General features: G+C 36.3%; 18 non-coding genes across 18 annotated transcripts; all 18 read right to left on the bottom strand.

Moving 5' to 3' along the window:
* Positions 1-454: 454 nt before the first annotated feature.
* On the bottom strand, positions 455-544 carry TRNAR-UCU (transfer RNA arginine (anticodon UCU)). Its single transcript is given in 2 exon segments — positions 455-490; positions 508-544. It is a non-coding gene; the product is annotated as a tRNA-Arg (tRNA).
* Positions 545-1,220: 676 nt separating this feature from the next.
* On the bottom strand, positions 1,221-1,310 carry TRNAR-UCU (transfer RNA arginine (anticodon UCU)). The gene is given in 2 exon segments: positions 1,221-1,256; positions 1,274-1,310. It is a non-coding gene; the product is annotated as a tRNA-Arg (tRNA).
* Positions 1,311-1,987: 677 nt separating this feature from the next.
* On the bottom strand, positions 1,988-2,077 carry TRNAR-UCU (transfer RNA arginine (anticodon UCU)). The gene is given in 2 exon segments: positions 1,988-2,023; positions 2,041-2,077. It is a non-coding gene; the product is annotated as a tRNA-Arg (tRNA).
* A 676-nt stretch (positions 2,078-2,753) lies between these two features.
* TRNAR-UCU (transfer RNA arginine (anticodon UCU)) lies at positions 2,754-2,843 on the bottom strand. Its single transcript is given in 2 exon segments — positions 2,754-2,789; positions 2,807-2,843. It is a non-coding gene; the product is annotated as a tRNA-Arg (tRNA).
* A 2,210-nt stretch (positions 2,844-5,053) lies between these two features.
* Positions 5,054-5,143, bottom strand: TRNAR-UCU (transfer RNA arginine (anticodon UCU)). The gene is given in 2 exon segments: positions 5,054-5,089; positions 5,107-5,143. It is a non-coding gene; the product is annotated as a tRNA-Arg (tRNA).
* A 1,443-nt stretch (positions 5,144-6,586) lies between these two features.
* Positions 6,587-6,676, bottom strand: TRNAR-UCU (transfer RNA arginine (anticodon UCU)). Its single transcript is given in 2 exon segments — positions 6,587-6,622; positions 6,640-6,676. It is a non-coding gene; the product is annotated as a tRNA-Arg (tRNA).
* Positions 6,677-8,119: 1,443 nt separating this feature from the next.
* TRNAR-UCU (transfer RNA arginine (anticodon UCU)) lies at positions 8,120-8,209 on the bottom strand. The gene is given in 2 exon segments: positions 8,120-8,155; positions 8,173-8,209. It is a non-coding gene; the product is annotated as a tRNA-Arg (tRNA).
* A 676-nt stretch (positions 8,210-8,885) lies between these two features.
* Positions 8,886-8,975, bottom strand: TRNAR-UCU (transfer RNA arginine (anticodon UCU)). The gene is given in 2 exon segments: positions 8,886-8,921; positions 8,939-8,975. It is a non-coding gene; the product is annotated as a tRNA-Arg (tRNA).
* A 677-nt stretch (positions 8,976-9,652) lies between these two features.
* On the bottom strand, positions 9,653-9,742 carry TRNAR-UCU (transfer RNA arginine (anticodon UCU)). The gene is given in 2 exon segments: positions 9,653-9,688; positions 9,706-9,742. It is a non-coding gene; the product is annotated as a tRNA-Arg (tRNA).
* A 676-nt stretch (positions 9,743-10,418) lies between these two features.
* On the bottom strand, positions 10,419-10,508 carry TRNAR-UCU (transfer RNA arginine (anticodon UCU)). Its single transcript is given in 2 exon segments — positions 10,419-10,454; positions 10,472-10,508. It is a non-coding gene; the product is annotated as a tRNA-Arg (tRNA).
* A 2,210-nt stretch (positions 10,509-12,718) lies between these two features.
* Positions 12,719-12,808, bottom strand: TRNAR-UCU (transfer RNA arginine (anticodon UCU)). Its single transcript is given in 2 exon segments — positions 12,719-12,754; positions 12,772-12,808. It is a non-coding gene; the product is annotated as a tRNA-Arg (tRNA).
* Positions 12,809-13,485: 677 nt separating this feature from the next.
* Positions 13,486-13,575, bottom strand: TRNAR-UCU (transfer RNA arginine (anticodon UCU)). Its single transcript is given in 2 exon segments — positions 13,486-13,521; positions 13,539-13,575. It is a non-coding gene; the product is annotated as a tRNA-Arg (tRNA).
* A 676-nt stretch (positions 13,576-14,251) lies between these two features.
* On the bottom strand, positions 14,252-14,341 carry TRNAR-UCU (transfer RNA arginine (anticodon UCU)). Its single transcript is given in 2 exon segments — positions 14,252-14,287; positions 14,305-14,341. It is a non-coding gene; the product is annotated as a tRNA-Arg (tRNA).
* A 677-nt stretch (positions 14,342-15,018) lies between these two features.
* TRNAR-UCU (transfer RNA arginine (anticodon UCU)) lies at positions 15,019-15,108 on the bottom strand. Its single transcript is given in 2 exon segments — positions 15,019-15,054; positions 15,072-15,108. It is a non-coding gene; the product is annotated as a tRNA-Arg (tRNA).
* Positions 15,109-15,784: 676 nt separating this feature from the next.
* TRNAR-UCU (transfer RNA arginine (anticodon UCU)) lies at positions 15,785-15,874 on the bottom strand. Its single transcript is given in 2 exon segments — positions 15,785-15,820; positions 15,838-15,874. It is a non-coding gene; the product is annotated as a tRNA-Arg (tRNA).
* A 676-nt stretch (positions 15,875-16,550) lies between these two features.
* TRNAR-UCU (transfer RNA arginine (anticodon UCU)) lies at positions 16,551-16,640 on the bottom strand. The gene is given in 2 exon segments: positions 16,551-16,586; positions 16,604-16,640. It is a non-coding gene; the product is annotated as a tRNA-Arg (tRNA).
* Positions 16,641-17,317: 677 nt separating this feature from the next.
* TRNAR-UCU (transfer RNA arginine (anticodon UCU)) lies at positions 17,318-17,407 on the bottom strand. The gene is given in 2 exon segments: positions 17,318-17,353; positions 17,371-17,407. It is a non-coding gene; the product is annotated as a tRNA-Arg (tRNA).
* Positions 17,408-18,083: 676 nt separating this feature from the next.
* TRNAR-UCU (transfer RNA arginine (anticodon UCU)) lies at positions 18,084-18,173 on the bottom strand. The gene is given in 2 exon segments: positions 18,084-18,119; positions 18,137-18,173. It is a non-coding gene; the product is annotated as a tRNA-Arg (tRNA).
* Between the last annotated feature and the right edge of the window lie 647 nt (positions 18,174-18,820).

Here is an 18,820-nt window from a genome sequence, read left to right as displayed (position 1 = left end):
GCCAAGTGAATTGGTTTGGACAACAATTCCATACCTTAATAAAAAAGAACTGGATAAAAAGTGCAGACATACAATTGGTTAACAATACAAAAACACAAAGAGAATATACCATAAATAGCTTTGAAAGAAGATTTTACTTTATATGTCGCTAGAAACAAATGTCTGAGTGTAGGGTGTCGTGTTTTTGGTCTATCTCATTTACAGCTATTATAAAAACAATGTTTCTGAAGGAAGGATACATTAGGGAAGTGCCAAGTTTGTGGCAGTAATGTTGTATTGCTTATGAGCAATATGTTCCTGTTGCAATGGAAGGCAGACTGCTTTCGATTCAGTTGCATGCTGTATTAGATACATAGGTTCAACTTGGGTCAAATACTAAGATTAAAGCATCGGCCAAAAATAAACATTCCTCACATGCATAATGTTCCTTGTTTGAATAAGAAAGTACAAAATTCGACTCTGGTGGGATTCGAACCCACAACCTTTGAATGACTTTGCCAATTCACTTAGAAGTCCAATGCGCTATCCATTGCGCCACAGAGCCAGATAAAAATCCACTTTCGTACAATAAGGGATGATCGAAGATTTGTCAATCCAGTGTTTACTTCACATCATATTATCAAGCCTTCTGGGATACATGAAAGAATGATTGTTTTCTGAAACATAAAATGTCTGTAGCAAGAATCACAGTTCGGGGTGAAACCTTGAACTGCACCTTTGTTCGCTTGGGGAGAAATTCAGAGAATAGGGTATTACAGTATTTTCTTGCCAAGTGAATTGGTTTGGACAACAATTCCATACCTTAATAAAAAAGAACTGGATAAAAAGTGCAGACATACAATTGTTAACAATACAAAAACACAAAGAGAATATACCATAAATAGCTTTGAAAGAAGATTTTACTTTATATGTCGCTAGAAACAAATGTCTGAGTGTAGGGTGTCGTGTTTTTGGTCTATCTCATTTACAGCTATTATAAAGACAATGTTTCTGAAGGAAGGATACATTAGGAAAGTGCAAAGTTTCTGGCAGTGATGTTGTATTGCTTATGAGCAATATGTTCCTGTTGCAATGGAAGGCAGACTGCTTTTGATTCAGTTGCATGCTGTATTAGATACATAGGTTCAACTTGGGTCAAATACTAAGATTAAAGCATCGGCCAAAAATAGACATTCCTCACATGCATAATGTTCCGTGTTTGAATAAGAAAGTAAAAAATGCGACTCTGGTGGGATTCAAACCCACAACCTTTGAATGACTTTGCAAATTCACTTAGAAGTCCAACGCGCTATCCATTGCGCCACAGAGCCAGATAAAAATCCACTTGCGTACAGTAAGGGATGATCGAAGTTTTGTCAATCCAGTGTTTACTTCACATCACATTATCAAGCCTTCTGGGATACATGAAAGAATGATTGTTTTCTGAAACATAAAATGTCTGTAGCAAGAATCACACTTCTTTGTGAAACCTTGAACTGCACCTTTGTTCGCTTGGGGAGAAATTCAGAGAATAGGGTATTACAGTATTTTCTTGCCAAGTGAATTGGTTTGGACAACAATTCCATACCTTAATAAAAAAGAACTGGATAAAAAGTGCAGACATACAATTGGTTAACAATACAAAAACACAAAGAGAATATACCATAAATAGCTTTGAAAGAAGATTTTACTTTATATGTCGCTAGAAACAAATGTCTGAGTGTAGGGTGTCGTGTTTTTGGTCTATCTCATTTACAGCTATTATAAAGACAATGTTTCTGAAGGAAGGATACATTAGGAAAGTGCCAAGTTTGTGGCAGTAATGTTGTATTGCTTATGAGCAATATGTTCCTGTTGCAATGGAAGGCAGACTGCTTTCGATTCAGTTGCATGCTGTATTAGATACATAGGTTCAACTTGGGTCAAATACTAAGATTAAAGCATCGGCCAAAAATAAACATTCCTCACATGCATAATGTTCCTTGTTTGAATAAGAAAGTAAAAAATTCGACTCTGGTGGGATTCGAACCCACAACCTTTAAATGACTTTGCCAATTCACTTAGAAGTCCAATGCGCTATCCATTGCGCCACAGAGCCAGATAAAATTCCACTTTCGTACAGTAAGGGATGATCGAAGTTTTGTCAATCCAGTGTTTACTTCACATCATATTGTCAAGCCTTCTGGGATACATGAAAGAATGATTGTTTTCTGAAACATAAAATGTCTGTAGCAAGAATCACAGTTCGGGGTGAAACCTTGAACTGCACCTTTGTTTGCTTGGGGAGAAATTCAGAGAATAGGGTATTACAGTATTTTCTTGCCAAGTGAATTGGTTTGGACAACAATTCCATACCTTAATAAAAAAGAACTGGATAAAAAGTGCAGACATACAATTGTTAACAATACAAAAACACAAAGAGAATATACCATAAATAGCTTTGAAAGAAGATTTTACTTTATATGTCGCTAGAAACAAATGTCTGAGTGTAGGGTGTCGTGTTTTTGGTCTATCTCATTTACAGCTATTATAAAGACAATGTTTCTGAAGGAAGGATACATTAGAAAAGTGCCAAGTTTCTGGCAGTGATGTTGTATTGCTTATGAGCAATATGTTCCTGTTGCAATGGAAGGCAGACTGCTTTTGATTCAGTTGCATGCTGTATTAGATACATAGGTTCAACTTGGGTCAAATACTAAGATTAAAGCATCGGCCAAAAATAAACATTCCTCACATGCATAATGTTCCTTGTTCGAATAAGAAAGTAAAAAATGCGACTCTGGTGGGATTCAAACCCACAACCTTTGAATGACTTTGCCAAATCACTTAGAAGTCCAACGCGCTATCCATTGCGCCACAGAGCCAGATGAAAATCCACTTGCCTACAGTAAGGGATGATCGAAGTTTTGTCAATCCAGTGTTTACTTCACATCATATTATCAAGCCTTCTGGGATACATGAAAGAATGATTGTTTTATGAAACATTAAATGTCTGTAGCAAGAATCACAGTTCGGGGTGAAACCTTGAACTGCACCTTTGTTCGCTTGGGGAGAAATTCAGAGAATAGGGTATTACAGTATTTTCTTTCCAAGTGAATTGGTTTGGACAACAATTTCATACCTTAATAAAAAAGAACTGGATAAAAAGTGCCGACATACAATTGGTTAACAATACAAAAACACAAAGAGAATATACCATAAATAGCTTTGAAAGAAGATTTTACTTTATATGTCGCTAGAAACAAATGTCTGAGTGTAGGGTGTCGTGTTTTTGGTCTATCTCCTTTACAGCTATTATAAAGACAATGTTTCTGAAGGAAGGATGCATTAGAAAAGTGCCAAGTTTCTGGCAGTGATGTTGTATTGCTTATGAGCAATATGTTCCTGTTGCAATGGAAGGCAGACTGCTTTTGATACAGTTGCATGCTGTATTAGATACATAGGTTCAACTTGGGTCAAATACTAAGATTAAAGCATCGGCCAAAAATAAACATTCCTCACATGCATAATGTTCCTTGTTTGAATTAGAAAGTAAAAAATGCGACTCTGGTGGGATTCGAACCCACCACCTTTGAAGGACTTTGCCAATGTACTTAGAAGTCCAACACGCTATCCATTGCGCCACAGAGCCAGATGAAAATCCACTTGCGTACAGTAAGGGATGATCGAAGTTTTGTCAATCCAGTGTTTACTTCACATCACATTATCAAGCCTTCTGGGATACATGAAAGAATGATTGTTTTCTGAAACATAAAATGTCTGTAGCAAGAATCACACTTCTGTGTGAAACCTTGAACTGCACCTTTGTTCGCTTGGGGAGAAATTCAGAGAATAGGGTATTACAGTATTTTCTTGCCAAGTGAATAGGTTTGGACAACAATTCCATACCTTAATAAAAAAGAACTGGATACAAAGTGCAGACATACAATTGGTTAACAATACAAAAACACAAAGAGAATATACCATAAATAGCTTTGAAAGAAGATTTTACTTTATATGTCGCTAGAAACAAATGTCTGAGTGTAGGGTGTCGTGTTTTTGGTCTATCTCATTTACAGCTATTATAAAGACAATGTTTCTGAAGGAAGGCTACATTAGGAAAGTGCCAAGTTTCTGGCAGTAATGTTGTATTGCTTATGAGCAATATGTTCCTGTTGCAATGGAAGGCAGACTGCTTTTGATTCGGTTGCATGCTGTATTAGATACATAGGTTCAACTTGGGTCAAATACTAGGATTAAAGCATCGGCCAAAAATAAACTTTCCTCACATGCATAATGTTCCTTGTTTGAATAAGAAAGTAAAAAATTCAACTCTGGTGGGATTCGAACCCACAACCTTTGAATGACTTTGCCAATTCACTTAGAAGTCCAACGCGCTATCCATTGTGCCACAGAGCCCGATGATAATCAACTTGCGTACATTAAGGGATGATCGAAGTTTTGTCAATCCAGTGTTTACTTCACATCATATTATCAAGCCTTCTGGGATACAAGAAAGAATAATTGTTTTCTGAAACATAAAATGTCTGTAGAAGAATCACACTTCTGGGTGAAACCTTGAACTACACCTTTGTTCCTTTAGGGATAAATTCGGAGAATAGGGTATTACTGTATTTTCTTGCAAACTGAATACATTTGGACAACAATTCCATACCTTAATAAAAAAGAACTGGATAAAAAGTGCAGCCATACAATTGGTTAACAATACAAAAACACAAAGAGAATATACCATAAATAGCTTTGAAAGAATATTTTACTTTATATGTCGCTAGAAACAAATGTCTGAGTGTAGGGTGTTGTGTTTTTGGTCTATCTCATTTACAGCTATTATAAAGACAATGTTTCTGAAGGAAGGATACATTAGGAAAGTGCAAAGTTTCTGGCAGTGATGTTGTATTGCTTATGAGCAATATGTTCCTGTTGCAATGGAAGGCAGACTGCTTTTGATTCAGTTGCATGCTGTATTAGATACATAGGTTCAACTTGGGTCAAATACTAAGATTAAAGCATCGGCCAAAAATAGACATTCCTCACATGCATAATGTTCCTTGTTTGAATAAGAAAGTAAAAAATGCGACTCTGGTGGGATTCAAACCCACAACCTTTGAATGACTTTGCAAATTCACTTAGAAGTCCAACGCGCTATCCATTGCGCCACAGAGCCAGATAAAAATCCACTTGCGTACAGTAAGGGATGATCGAAGTTTTGTCAATCCAGTGTTTACTTCACATCACATTATCAAGCCTTCTGGGATACATGAAAGAATGATTGTTTTCTGAAACATAAAATGTCTGTAGCAAGAATCACACTTCTTTGTGAAACCTTGAACTGCACCTTTGTTCGCTTGGGGAGAAATTCAGAGAATAGGGTATTACAGTATTTTCTTGCCAAGTGAATTGGTTTGGACAACAATTCCATACCTTAATAAAAAAGAACTGGATAAAAAGTGCAGACATACAATTGGTTAACAATACAAAAACACAAAGAGAATATACCATAAATAGCTTTGAAAGAAGATTTTACTTTATATGTCGCTAGAAACAAATGTCTGAGTGTAGGGTGTCGTGTTTTTGGTCTATCTCATTTACAGCTATTATAAAGACAATGTTTCTGAAGGAAGTATACATTAGGAAAGTGCTAAGTTTGTGGCAGTAATGTTGTATTGCTTATGAGCAATATGTTCCTGTTGCAATGGAAGGCAGACTGCTTTCGATTCAGTTGCATGCTGTATTAGATACATAGGTTCAACTTGGGTCAAATACTAAGATTAAAGCATCGGCCAAAAATAAACATTCCTCACATGCATAATGTTCCTTGTTTGAATAAGAAAGTAAAAAATTCGACTCAGATGGGATTCGAACCCACAACCTTTAAATGACTTTGCCAATTCACTTAGAAGTCCAATGCGCTATCCATTGCGCCACAGAGCCAGATAAAATTCCACTTTCGTACAGTAAGGGATGATCGAAGTTTTGTCAATCCAGTGTTTACTTCACATCATATTGTCAAGCCTTCTGGGATACATGAAAGAATGATTGTTTTCTGAAACATAAAATGTCTGTAGCAAGAATCACAGTTCGGGGTGAAACCTTGAACTGCACCTTTGTTTGCTTGGGGAGAAATTCAGAGAATAGGGTATTACAGTATTTTCTTGCCAAGTGAATTGGTTTGGACAACAATTCCATACCTTAATAAAAAAGAACTGGATAAAAAGTGCAGACATACAATTGTTAACAATACAAAAACACAAAGAGAATATACCATAAATAGCTTTGAAAGAAGATTTTACTTTATATGTCGCTAGAAACAAATGTCTGAGTGTAGGGTGTCGTGTTTTTGGTCTATCTCATTTACAGCTATTATAAAGACAATGTTTCTGAAGGAAGGATACATTAGAAAAGTGCCAAGTTTCTGGCAGTGATGTTGTATTGCTTATGAGCAATATGTTCCTGTTGCAATGGAAGGCAGACTGCTTTTGATTCAGTTGCATGCTGTATTAGATACATAGGTTCAACTTGGGTCAAATACTAAGATTAAAGCATCGGCCAAAAATAAACATTCCTCACATGCATAATGTTCCTTGTTTGAATAAGAAAGTAAAAAATGCGACTCTGGTGGGATTCGAACCCACAACCTTTGAATGACTTTGCCAATTCACTTAGAAGTCCAACGCGCTATCCATTGCGCCACAGAGCCAGATGAAAATCCACTTGAGTACAGTAAGGGATGATCGAAGTTTTGTCAATCCAGTGTTTACTTCACATCATATTATCAAGCCTTCTGTGATACAAGAAAGAATAATTGTTTTCTGAAACATAAAATGTCTGTAGAAGAATCACACTTCTGGGTGAAACCTTGAACTACACCTTTGTTCCTTTAGGGATGAATTCGGAGAATAGGGTATTACTGTATTTTCTTGCAAACTGAATACGTTTGGACAACAATTCCATACCTTAATAAAAAAGAACTGGATAAAAAGTGCAGACATACAATTGGTTAACAATACAAAAACACAAAGAGAATATACCATAAATAGCTTTGAAAGAAGATTTTACTTTATATGTCGCTAGAAACAAATGTCTGAGTGTAGGGTGTCGTGTTTTTGGTCTATCTCATTTACAGCTGTTATAAAGACCATGTTTCTGAAGGAAGGATACATTAGGAAAGTGCCAAGTTTCTGGCAGTAATGTTTTATTGCTTATCAGCAATATGTTCCTGTTGCAATGGAAGGCGGACTGCTTTTGATTCAGTTGCATGCTGTATTAGATACATAGGTTCAACTTGGGTCAAATACTAAGATTAAAGCATCGGCCAAAAATAGACATTCCTCACATGCATAATGTTCCTTGTTTGAATAAGAAAGTAAAAAATGCGACTCTGGTGGGATTCAAACCCACAACCTTTGAATGACTTTGCAAATTCACTTAGAAGTCCAACACGCTATCCATTGCGCCACAGAGCCAGATAAAAATCCACTTGCGTACAGTAAGGGATGATCGAAGTTTTGTCAATCCAGTGTTTACTTCACATCACATTATCAAGCCTTCTGGGATACATGAAAGAATGATTGTTTTCTGAAACATAAAATGTCTGTAGCAAGAATCACACTTCTTTGTGAAACCTTGAACTGCACCTTTGTTCGCTTGGGGAGAAATTCAGAGAATAGGGTATTACAGTATTTTCTTGCCAAGTGAATTGGTTTGGACAACAATTCCATACCTTAATAAAAAAGAACTGGATAAAAAGTGCAGACATACAATTGGTTAACAATACAAAAACACAAAGAGAATATACCATAAATAGCTTTGAAAGAAGATTTTACTTTATATGTCGCTAGAAACAAATGTCTGAGTGTAGGGTGTCGTGTTTTTGGTCTATCTCATTTACAGCTATTATAAAAACAATGTTTCTGAAGGAAGGATACATTAGGGAAGTGCCAAGTTTGTGGCAGTAATGTTGTATTGCTTATGAGCAATATGTTCCTGTTGCAATGGAAGGCAGACTGCTTTCGATTCAGTTGCATGCTGTATTAGATACATAGGTTCAACTTGGGTCAAATACTAAGATTAAAGCATCGGCCAAAAATAAACATTCCTCACATGCATAATGTTCCTTGTTTGAATAAGAAAGTACAAAATTCGACTCTGGTGGGATTCGAACCCACAACCTTTGAATGACTTTGCCAATTCACTTAGAAGTCCAATGCGCTATCCATTGCGCCACAGAGCCAGATAAAAATCCACTTTCGTACAATAAGGGATGATCGAAGATTTGTCAATCCAGTGTTTACTTCACATCATATTATCAAGCCTTCTGGGATACATGAAAGAATGATTGTTTTCTGAAACATAAAATGTCTGTAGCAAGAATCACAGTTCGGGGTGAAACCTTGAACTGCACCTTTGTTCGCTTGGGGAGAAATTCAGAGAATAGGGTATTACAGTATTTTCTTGCCAAGTGAATTGGTTTGGACAACAATTCCATACCTTAATAAAAAAGAACTGGATAAAAAGTGCAGACATACAATTGTTAACAATACAAAAACACAAAGAGAATATACCATAAATAGCTTTGAAAGAAGATTTTACTTTATATGTCGCTAGAAACAAATGTCTGAGTGTAGGGTGTCGTGTTTTTGGTCTATCTCATTTACAGCTATTATAAAGACAATGTTTCTGAAGGAAGGATACATTAGGAAAGTGCAAAGTTTCTGGCAGTGATGTTGTATTGCTTATGAGCAATATGTTCCTGTTGCAATGGAAGGCAGACTGCTTTTGATTCAGTTGCATGCTGTATTAGATACATAGGTTCAACTTGGGTCAAATACTAAGATTAAAGCATCGGCCAAAAATAGACATTCCTCACATGCATAATGTTCCGTGTTTGAATAAGAAAGTAAAAAATGCGACTCTGGTGGGATTCAAACCCACAACCTTTGAATGACTTTGCAAATTCACTTAGAAGTCCAACGCGCTATCCATTGCGCCACAGAGCCAGATAAAAATCCACTTGCGTACAGTAAGGGATGATCGAAGTTTTGTCAATCCAGTGTTTACTTCACATCACATTATCAAGCCTTCTGGGATACATGAAAGAATGATTGTTTTCTGAAACATAAAATGTCTGTAGCAAGAATCACACTTCTTTGTGAAACCTTGAACTGCACCTTTGTTCGCTTGGGGAGAAATTCAGAGAATAGGGTATTACAGTATTTTCTTGCCAAGTGAATTGGTTTGGACAACAATTCCATACCTTAATAAAAAAGAACTGGATAAAAAGTGCAGACATACAATTGGTTAACAATACAAAAACACAAAGAGAATATACCATAAATAGCTTTGAAAGAAGATTTTACTTTATATGTCGCTAGAAACAAATGTCTGAGTGTAGGGTGTCGTGTTTTTGGTCTATCTCATTTACAGCTATTATAAAGACAATGTTTCTGAAGGAAGGATACATTAGGAAAGTGCCAAGTTTGTGGCAGTAATGTTGTATTGCTTATGAGCAATATGTTCCTGTTGCAATGGAAGGCAGACTGCTTTCGATTCAGTTGCATGCTGTATTAGATACATAGGTTCAACTTGGGTCAAATACTAAGATTAAAGCATCGGCCAAAAATAAACATTCCTCACATGCATAATGTTCCTTGTTTGAATAAGAAAGTAAAAAATTCGACTCTGGTGGGATTCGAACCCACAACCTTTAAATGACTTTGCCAATTCACTTAGAAGTCCAATGCGCTATCCATTGCGCCACAGAGCCAGATAAAATTCCACTTTCGTACAGTAAGGGATGATCGAAGTTTTGTCAATCCAGTGTTTACTTCACATCATATTGTCAAGCCTTCTGGGATACATGAAAGAATGATTGTTTTCTGAAACATAAAATGTCTGTAGCAAGAATCACAGTTCGGGGTGAAACCTTGAACTGCACCTTTGTTTGCTTGGGGAGAAATTCAGAGAATAGGGTATTACAGTATTTTCTTGCCAAGTGAATTGGTTTGGACAACAATTCCATACCTTAATAAAAAAGAACTGGATAAAAAGTGCAGACATACAATTGTTAACAATACAAAAACACAAAGAGAATATACCATAAATAGCTTTGAAAGAAGATTTTACTTTATATGTCGCTAGAAACAAATGTCTGAGTGTAGGGTGTCGTGTTTTTGGTCTATCTCATTTACAGCTATTATAAAGACAATGTTTCTGAAGGAAGGATACATTAGAAAAGTGCCAAGTTTCTGGCAGTGATGTTGTATTGCTTATGAGCAATATGTTCCTGTTGCAATGGAAGGCAGACTGCTTTTGATTCAGTTGCATGCTGTATTAGATACATAGGTTCAACTTGGGTCAAATACTAAGATTAAAGCATCGGCCAAAAATAAACATTCCTCACATGCATAATGTTCCTTGTTCGAATAAGAAAGTAAAAAATGCGACTCTGGTGGGATTCAAACCCACAACCTTTGAATGACTTTGCCAAATCACTTAGAAGTCCAACGCGCTATCCATTGCGCCACAGAGCCAGATGAAAATCCACTTGCCTACAGTAAGGGATGATCGAAGTTTTGTCAATCCAGTGTTTACTTCACATCATATTATCAAGCCTTCTGGGATACATGAAAGAATGATTGTTTTATGAAACATTAAATGTCTGTAGCAAGAATCACAGTTCGGGGTGAAACCTTGAACTGCACCTTTGTTCGCTTGGGGAGAAATTCAGAGAATAGGGTATTACAGTATTTTCTTTCCAAGTGAATTGGTTTGGACAACAATTTCATACCTTAATAAAAAAGAACTGGATAAAAAGTGCCGACATACAATTGGTTAACAATACAAAAACACAAAGAGAATATACCATAAATAGCTTTGAAAGAAGATTTTACTTTATATGTCGCTAGAAACAAATGTCTGAGTGTAGGGTGTCGTGTTTTTGGTCTATCTCCTTTACAGCTATTATAAAGACAATGTTTCTGAAGGAAGGATGCATTAGAAAAGTGCCAAGTTTCTGGCAGTGATGTTGTATTGCTTATGAGCAATATGTTCCTGTTGCAATGGAAGGCAGACTGCTTTTGATACAGTTGCATGCTGTATTAGATACATAGGTTCAACTTGGGTCAAATACTAAGATTAAAGCATCGGCCAAAAATAAACATTCCTCACATGCATAATGTTCCTTGTTTGAATTAGAAAGTAAAAAATGCGACTCTGGTGGGATTCGAACCCACCACCTTTGAAGGACTTTGCCAATGTACTTAGAAGTCCAACACGCTATCCATTGCGCCACAGAGCCAGATGAAAATCCACTTGCGTACAGTAAGGGATGATCGAAGTTTTGTCAATCCAGTGTTTACTTCACATCACATTATCAAGCCTTCTGGGATACATGAAAGAATGATTGTTTTCTGAAACATAAAATGTCTGTAGCAAGAATCACACTTCTGTGTGAAACCTTGAACTGCACCTTTGTTCGCTTGGGGAGAAATTCAGAGAATAGGGTATTACAGTATTTTCTTGCCAAGTGAATAGGTTTGGACAACAATTCCATACCTTAATAAAAAAGAACTGGATACAAAGTGCAGACATACAATTGGTTAACAATACAAAAACACAAAGAGAATATACCATAAATAGCTTTGAAAGAAGATTTTACTTTATATGTCGCTAGAAACAAATGTCTGAGTGTAGGGTGTCGTGTTTTTGGTCTATCTCATTTACAGCTATTATAAAGACAATGTTTCTGAAGGAAGGCTACATTAGGAAAGTGCCAAGTTTCTGGCAGTAATGTTGTATTGCTTATGAGCAATATGTTCCTGTTGCAATGGAAGGCAGACTGCTTTTGATTCGGTTGCATGCTGTATTAGATACATAGGTTCAACTTGGGTCAAATACTAGGATTAAAGCATCGGCCAAAAATAAACTTTCCTCACATGCATAATGTTCCTTGTTTGAATAAGAAAGTAAAAAATTCAACTCTGGTGGGATTCGAACCCACAACCTTTGAATGACTTTGCCAATTCACTTAGAAGTCCAACGCGCTATCCATTGTGCCACAGAGCCCGATGATAATCAACTTGCGTACATTAAGGGATGATCGAAGTTTTGTCAATCCAGTGTTTACTTCACATCATATTATCAAGCCTTCTGGGATACAAGAAAGAATAATTGTTTTCTGAAACATAAAATGTCTGTAGAAGAATCACACTTCTGGGTGAAACCTTGAACTACACCTTTGTTCCTTTAGGGATAAATTCGGAGAATAGGGTATTACTGTATTTTCTTGCAAACTGAATACATTTGGACAACAATTCCATACCTTAATAAAAAAGAACTGGATAAAAAGTGCAGCCATACAATTGGTTAACAATACAAAAACACAAAGAGAATATACCATAAATAGCTTTGAAAGAATATTTTACTTTATATGTCGCTAGAAACAAATGTCTGAGTGTAGGGTGTTGTGTTTTTGGTCTATCTCATTTACAGCTATTATAAAGACAATGTTTCTGAAGGAAGGATACATTAGGAAAGTGCAAAGTTTCTGGCAGTGATGTTGTATTGCTTATGAGCAATATGTTCCTGTTGCAATGGAAGGCAGACTGCTTTTGATTCAGTTGCATGCTGTATTAGATACATAGGTTCAACTTGGGTCAAATACTAAGATTAAAGCATCGGCCAAAAATAGACATTCCTCACATGCATAATGTTCCTTGTTTGAATAAGAAAGTAAAAAATGCGACTCTGGTGGGATTCAAACCCACAACCTTTGAATGACTTTGCAAATTCACTTAGAAGTCCAACGCGCTATCCATTGCGCCACAGAGCCAGATAAAAATCCACTTGCGTACAGTAAGGGATGACCGAAGTTTTGTCAATCCAGTGTTTACTTCACATCACATTATCAAGCCTTCTGGGATACATGAAAGAATGATTGTTTTCTGAAACATAAAATGTCTGTAGCAAGAATCACACTTCTTTGTGAAACCTTGAACTGCACCTTTGTTCGCTTGGGGAGAAATTCAGAGAATAGGGTATTACAGTATTTTCTTGCCAAGTGAATAGGTTTGGACAACAATTCCATACCTTAATAAAAAAGAACTGGATAAAAAGTGCAGACATACAATTGGTTAACAATACAAAAACACAAAGAGAATATATCATAAATAGCTTTGAAAGAAGATTTTATTTTATATGTCGCTAGAAACAAATGTCTGAGTGTAGGGTGTCGTGTTTTTGGTCTATCTCATTTACAGCTATTATAAAGACAATGTTTCTGAAGGAAGGATACATTAGGAAAGTGCCAAGTTTGTGGCAGTAATGTTGTATTGCTTATGAGCAATATGTTCCTGTTGCAATGGAAGGCAGACTGCCTTTGATTCAGTTGCATGCTGTATTAGATACATAGGTTCAACTTGGGTCAAATACTAAGATTAAAGCATCGGCCAAAAATAAACATTCCTCACATGCATAATGTTCCTTGTTTGAATAAGAAAGTAAAAAAAGCGACTCTGGTGGGATTCGAACCCACAACCTTTGAATGACTTTGCCACTTCACTTAGAAGTCCAATGCGCTATCCCTTGCGCCACAGAGCCAGATAAACATCCACTTGCATACATTAAGGGATGATCGAAGTTTTGTCAATCCAGTGTTTACTTCACATCATATTATCAAGCCTTCTGGAATACAAGAAAGAATAATTGTTTTCTGAAACATAAAATGTCTGTAGAAGAATCACACTTCTGGGTGAAACCTTGAACTACACCTTTGTTCCTTTAGGGATAAATTCGGAGAATAGGGTATTACTGTATTTTCTTGTAAACTGAATACGTTTGGACAACAATTCCATACCTTAATAGAAAAGAACTGGATAAAAAGTGCAGCCATACAATTGGTTAACAATACAAAAACACAAAGAGAATATACCATAAATAGCTTTGAAAGAAGATTTTACTTTATATGTCGCTAGAAACAAATGTCTGAGTGTAGGGTGTCGTGTTTTTGGTCTATCTCATTTACAGCTATTATAAAGACAATGTTTCTGAAGGAAGGATACATTAGGAAAGTGCAAAGTTTCTGGCAGTGATGTTGTATTGCTTATGAGCAATATGTTCCTGTTGCAATGGAAGGCAGACTGCTTTTGATTCAGTTGCATGCTGTATTAGATACATAGGTTCAACTTGGGTCAAATACTAAGATTAAAGCATCGGCCAAAAATAGACATTCCTCACATGCATAATGTTCCTTGTTTGAATAAGAAAGTAAAAAATGCGACTCTGGTGGGATTCAAACCCACAACCTTTGAATGACTTTGCAAATTCACTTAGAAGTCCAACGCGCTATCCATTGCGCCACAGAGCCAGATAAAAATCCACTTGCGTACAGTAAGGGATGATCGAAGTTTTGTCAATCCAGTGTTTACTTCACATCACATTATCAAGCCTTCTGGGATACATGAAAGAATGATTGTTTTCTGAAACATAAAATGTCTGTAGCAAGAATCACACTTCTTTGTGAAACCTTGAACTGCACCTTTGTTCGCTTGGGGAGAAATTCAGAGAATAGGGTATTACAGTATTTTCTTGCCAAGTGAATTGGTTTGGACAACAATTCCATACCTTAATAAAAAAGAACTGGATAAAAAGTGCAGACATACAATTGGTTAACAATACAAAAACACAAAGAGAATATACCATAAATAGCTTTGAAAGAAGATTTTACTTTATATGTCGCTAGAAACAAATGTCTGAGTGTAGGGTGTCGTGTTTTTGGTCTATCTCATTTACAGCTATTATAAAGACAATGTTTCTGAAGGAAGGATACATTAGGAAAGTGCCAAGTTTGTGGCAGCAATGTTGTATTGCTTATGAGCAATATGTTCCTGTTGCAATGGAAGGCAGACTGCTTTCGATTCAGTTGCATGCTGTATTAGATACATAGGTTCAACTTGGGTCAAATACTAAGATTAAAGCATCGGCCAAAAATAAACATTCCTCACATGCATAATGTTCCTTGTTTGAATAAGAAAGTAAAAAATTCGACTCTGGTGGGATTCGAACCCACAACCTTTAAATGACTTTGCCAATTCACTTAGAAGTCCAATGCGCTATCCATTGCGCCACAGAGCCAGATAAAATTCCACTTTCGTACAGTAAGGGATGATCGAAGTTTTGTCAATCCAGTGTTTACTTCACATCATATTGTCAAGCCTTCTGGGATACATGAAAGAATGATTGTTTTCTGAAACATAAAATGTCTGTAGCAAGAATCACAGTTCGGGGTGAAACCTTGAACTGCACCTTTGTTTGCTTGGGGAGAAATTCAGAGAATAGGGTATTACAGTATTTTCTTGCCAAGTGAATTGGTTTGGACAACAATTCCATACCTTAATAAAAAAGAACTGGATAAAAAGTGCAGACATACAATTGTTAACAATACAAAAACACAAAGAGAATATACCATAAATAGCTTTGAAAGAAGATTTTACTTTATATGTCGCTAGAAACAAATGTCTGAGTGTAGGGTGTCGTGTTTTTGGTCTATCTCATTTACAGCTATTATAAAGACAATGTTTCTGAAGGAAGGATACATTAGAAAAGTGCCAAGTTTCTGGCAGTGATGTTGTATTGCTTATGAGCAATATGTTCCTGTTGCAATGGAAGGCAGACTGCTTTTGATTCAGTTGCATGCTGTATTAGATACATAGGTTCAACTTGGGTCAAATACTAAGATTAAAGCATCGGCCAAAAATAAACATTTCTCACATGCATAATGTTCCTTGTTTGAATAAGAAAGTAAAACATGCGACTCTGGTGGGATTCGAACCCACAACCTTTGAATGACTTTGCCAATTCACTTAGAAGTCCAACGCGCTATCCATTGCGCCACAGAGCCAGATGAAAATCCACTTGAGTACAGTAAGGGATGATCGAAGTTTTGTCAATCCAGTGTTTACTTCACATCATATTATCAAGCCTTCTGTGATACAAGAAAGAATAATTGTTTTCTGAAACATAAAATGTCTGTAGAAGAATCACACTTCTGGGTGAAACCTTGAACTACACCTTTGTTCCTTTAGGGATGAATTCGGAGAATAGGGTATTACTGTATTTTCTTGCAAACTGAATACGTTTGGACAACAATTCCATACCTTAATAAAAAAGAACTGGATAAAAAGTGCAGACATACAATTGGTTAACAATACAAAAACACAAAGAGAATATACCATAAATAGCTTTGAAAGAAGATTTTACTTTATATGTCGCTAGAAACAAATGTCTGAGTGTAGGGTGTCGTGTTTTTGGTCTATCTCATTTACAGCTGTTATAAAGACCATGTTTCTGAAGGAAGGATACATTAGGAAAGTGCCAAGTTTCTGGCAGTAATGTTTTATTGCTTATCAGCAATATGTTCCTGTTGCAATGGAAGGCGGACTGCTTTTGATTCAGTTGCATGCTGTATTAGATACATAGGTTCAACTTGGGTCAAATACTAAGATTAAAGCATCGGCCAAAAATAGACATTCCTCACATGCATAATGTTCCTTGTTTGAATAAGAAAGTAAAAAATGCGACTCTGGTGGGATTCAAACCCACAACCTTTGAATGACTTTGCAAATTCACTTAGAAGTCCAACGCGCTATCCATTGCGCCACAGAGCCAGATAAAAATCCACTTGCGTACAGTAAGGGATGATCGAAGTTTTGTCAATCCAGTGTTTACTTCACATCACATTATCAAGCCTTCTGGGATACATGAAAGAATGATTGTTTTCTGAAACATAAAATGTCTGTAGCAAGAATCACACTTCTTTGTGAAACCTTGAACTGCACCTTTGTTCGCTTGGGGAGAAATTCAGAGAATAGGGTATTACAGTATTTTCTTGCCAAGTGAATTGGTTTGGACAACAATTCCATACCTTAATAAAAAAGAACTGGATAAAAAGTGCAGACATACAATTGGTTAACAATACAAAAACACATAGAGAATATACCATAAATAGCTTTGAAAGAAGATTTTACTTTATATGTCGCTAGAAACAAATGTCTGAGTGTAGGGTGTCGTGTTTTTGGTCTATCTCATTTACAGCTATTATAAAAACAATGTTTCTGAAGGAAGGATACATTAGGAAAGTGCCAAGTTTGTGGCAGTAATGTTGTATTGCTTATGAGCAATATGTTCCTGTTGCAATGGAAGGCAGACTGCTTTCGATTCAGTTGCATGCTGTATTAGATACATAGGTTCAACTTGGGTCAAATACTAAGATTAAAGCATCGGCCAAAAATAAACATTCCTCACATGCATAATGTTCCTTGTTTGAATAAGAAAGTACAAAATTCGACTCTGGTGGGATTCGAACCCACAACCTTTGAATGACTTTGCCAATTCACTTAGAAGTCCAATGCGCTATCCATTGCGCCACAGAGCCAGATAAAAATCCACTTTCGTACAGTAAGGGATGATCGAAGTTTTGTCAATCCAGTGTTTACTTCACATCATATTATCAAGCCTTCTGGGATACATGAAAGAATGATTGTTTTCTGAAACATAAAATGTCTGTAGCAAGAATCACAGTTCGGGGTGAAACCTTGAACTGCACCTTTGTTCGCTTGGGGAGAAATTCAGAGAATAGGGTATTACAGTATTTTCTTGCCAAGTGAATTGGTTTGGACAACAATTCCATACCTTAATAAAAAAGAACTGGATAAAAAGTGCAGACATACAATTGTTAACAATACAAAAACACAAAGAGAATATACCATAAATAGCTTTGAAAGAAGATTTTACTTTATATGTCGCTAGAAACAAATGTCTGAGTGTAGGGTGTCGTGTTTTTGGTCTATCTCATTTACAGCTATTATAAAGACAATGTTTCTGAAGGAAGGATACATTAGAAAAGTGCCAAGTTTCTGGCAGTGATGTTGTATTGCTTATGAGCAATATGTTCCTGTTGCAATGGAAGGCAGACTGCTTTTGATTCAGTTGCATGCTGTATTAGATACATAGGTTCAACTTGGGTCAAATACTAAGATTAAAGCATCGGCCAAAAATAAACATTCCTCACATGCATAATGTTCCTTGTTTGAATAAGAAAGTAAAAAATGCGACTCTGGTGGGATTCGAACCCACAACCTTTGAATGACTTTGCCAATTCACTTAGAAGTCCAATGCGCTATCCATTGCGCCACAGAGCCAGATGAAAATCCACTTGAGTACAGTAAGGGATGATCGAAGTTTTGTCAATCCAGTGTTTACTTCACATCATATTATCAAGCCTTCTTTGATACAAGAAAGAATAATTGTTTTCTGAAACATAAAATGTCTGTAGAAGAATCACACTTCTGGGTGAAACCTTGAACTACACCTTTGTTCCTTTAGGGATGAATTCGGAGAATAGGGTATTACTGTATTTTCTTGCAAACTGAATACGTTTGGACAACAATTCCATACCTTAATAAAAAAGAACTGGATAAAAAGTGCAGACATACAATTGGTTAACAATACAAAAACACAAAGAGAATATACCATAAATAGCTTTGAAAGAAGATTTTACTTTATATGTCGCTAGAAACAAATGTCTGAGTGTAGGGTGTCGTGTTTTTGGTCTATCTCATTTACAGCTGTTATAAAGACCATGTTTCTGAAGGAAGGATACATTAGGAAAGTGCCAAGTTTCTGGCAGTAATGTTTTATTGCTTATCAGCAATATGTTCCTGTTGCAATGGAAGGCGGACTGCTTTTGATTCAGTTGCATGCTGTATTAGATACATAGGTTCAACTTGGGTCAAATACTAAGATTAAAGCATTGGCCAAAAATAAACATTCCTCACATGCATAATGT

Source organism: Ambystoma mexicanum, assembly GCF_040938575.1.
Source record: "Ambystoma mexicanum isolate Mex_15411 chromosome 12 unlocalized genomic scaffold, UKY_AmexF1_1 Mex_chr12_unloc.1, whole genome shotgun sequence".
NCBI lineage: Eukaryota > Metazoa > Chordata > Amphibia > Caudata > Ambystomatidae > Ambystoma > Ambystoma mexicanum.
The sequence above is the reverse complement of the archived record's forward strand: the minus strand, read 5'-3'. Positions and strand labels throughout refer to the sequence as shown.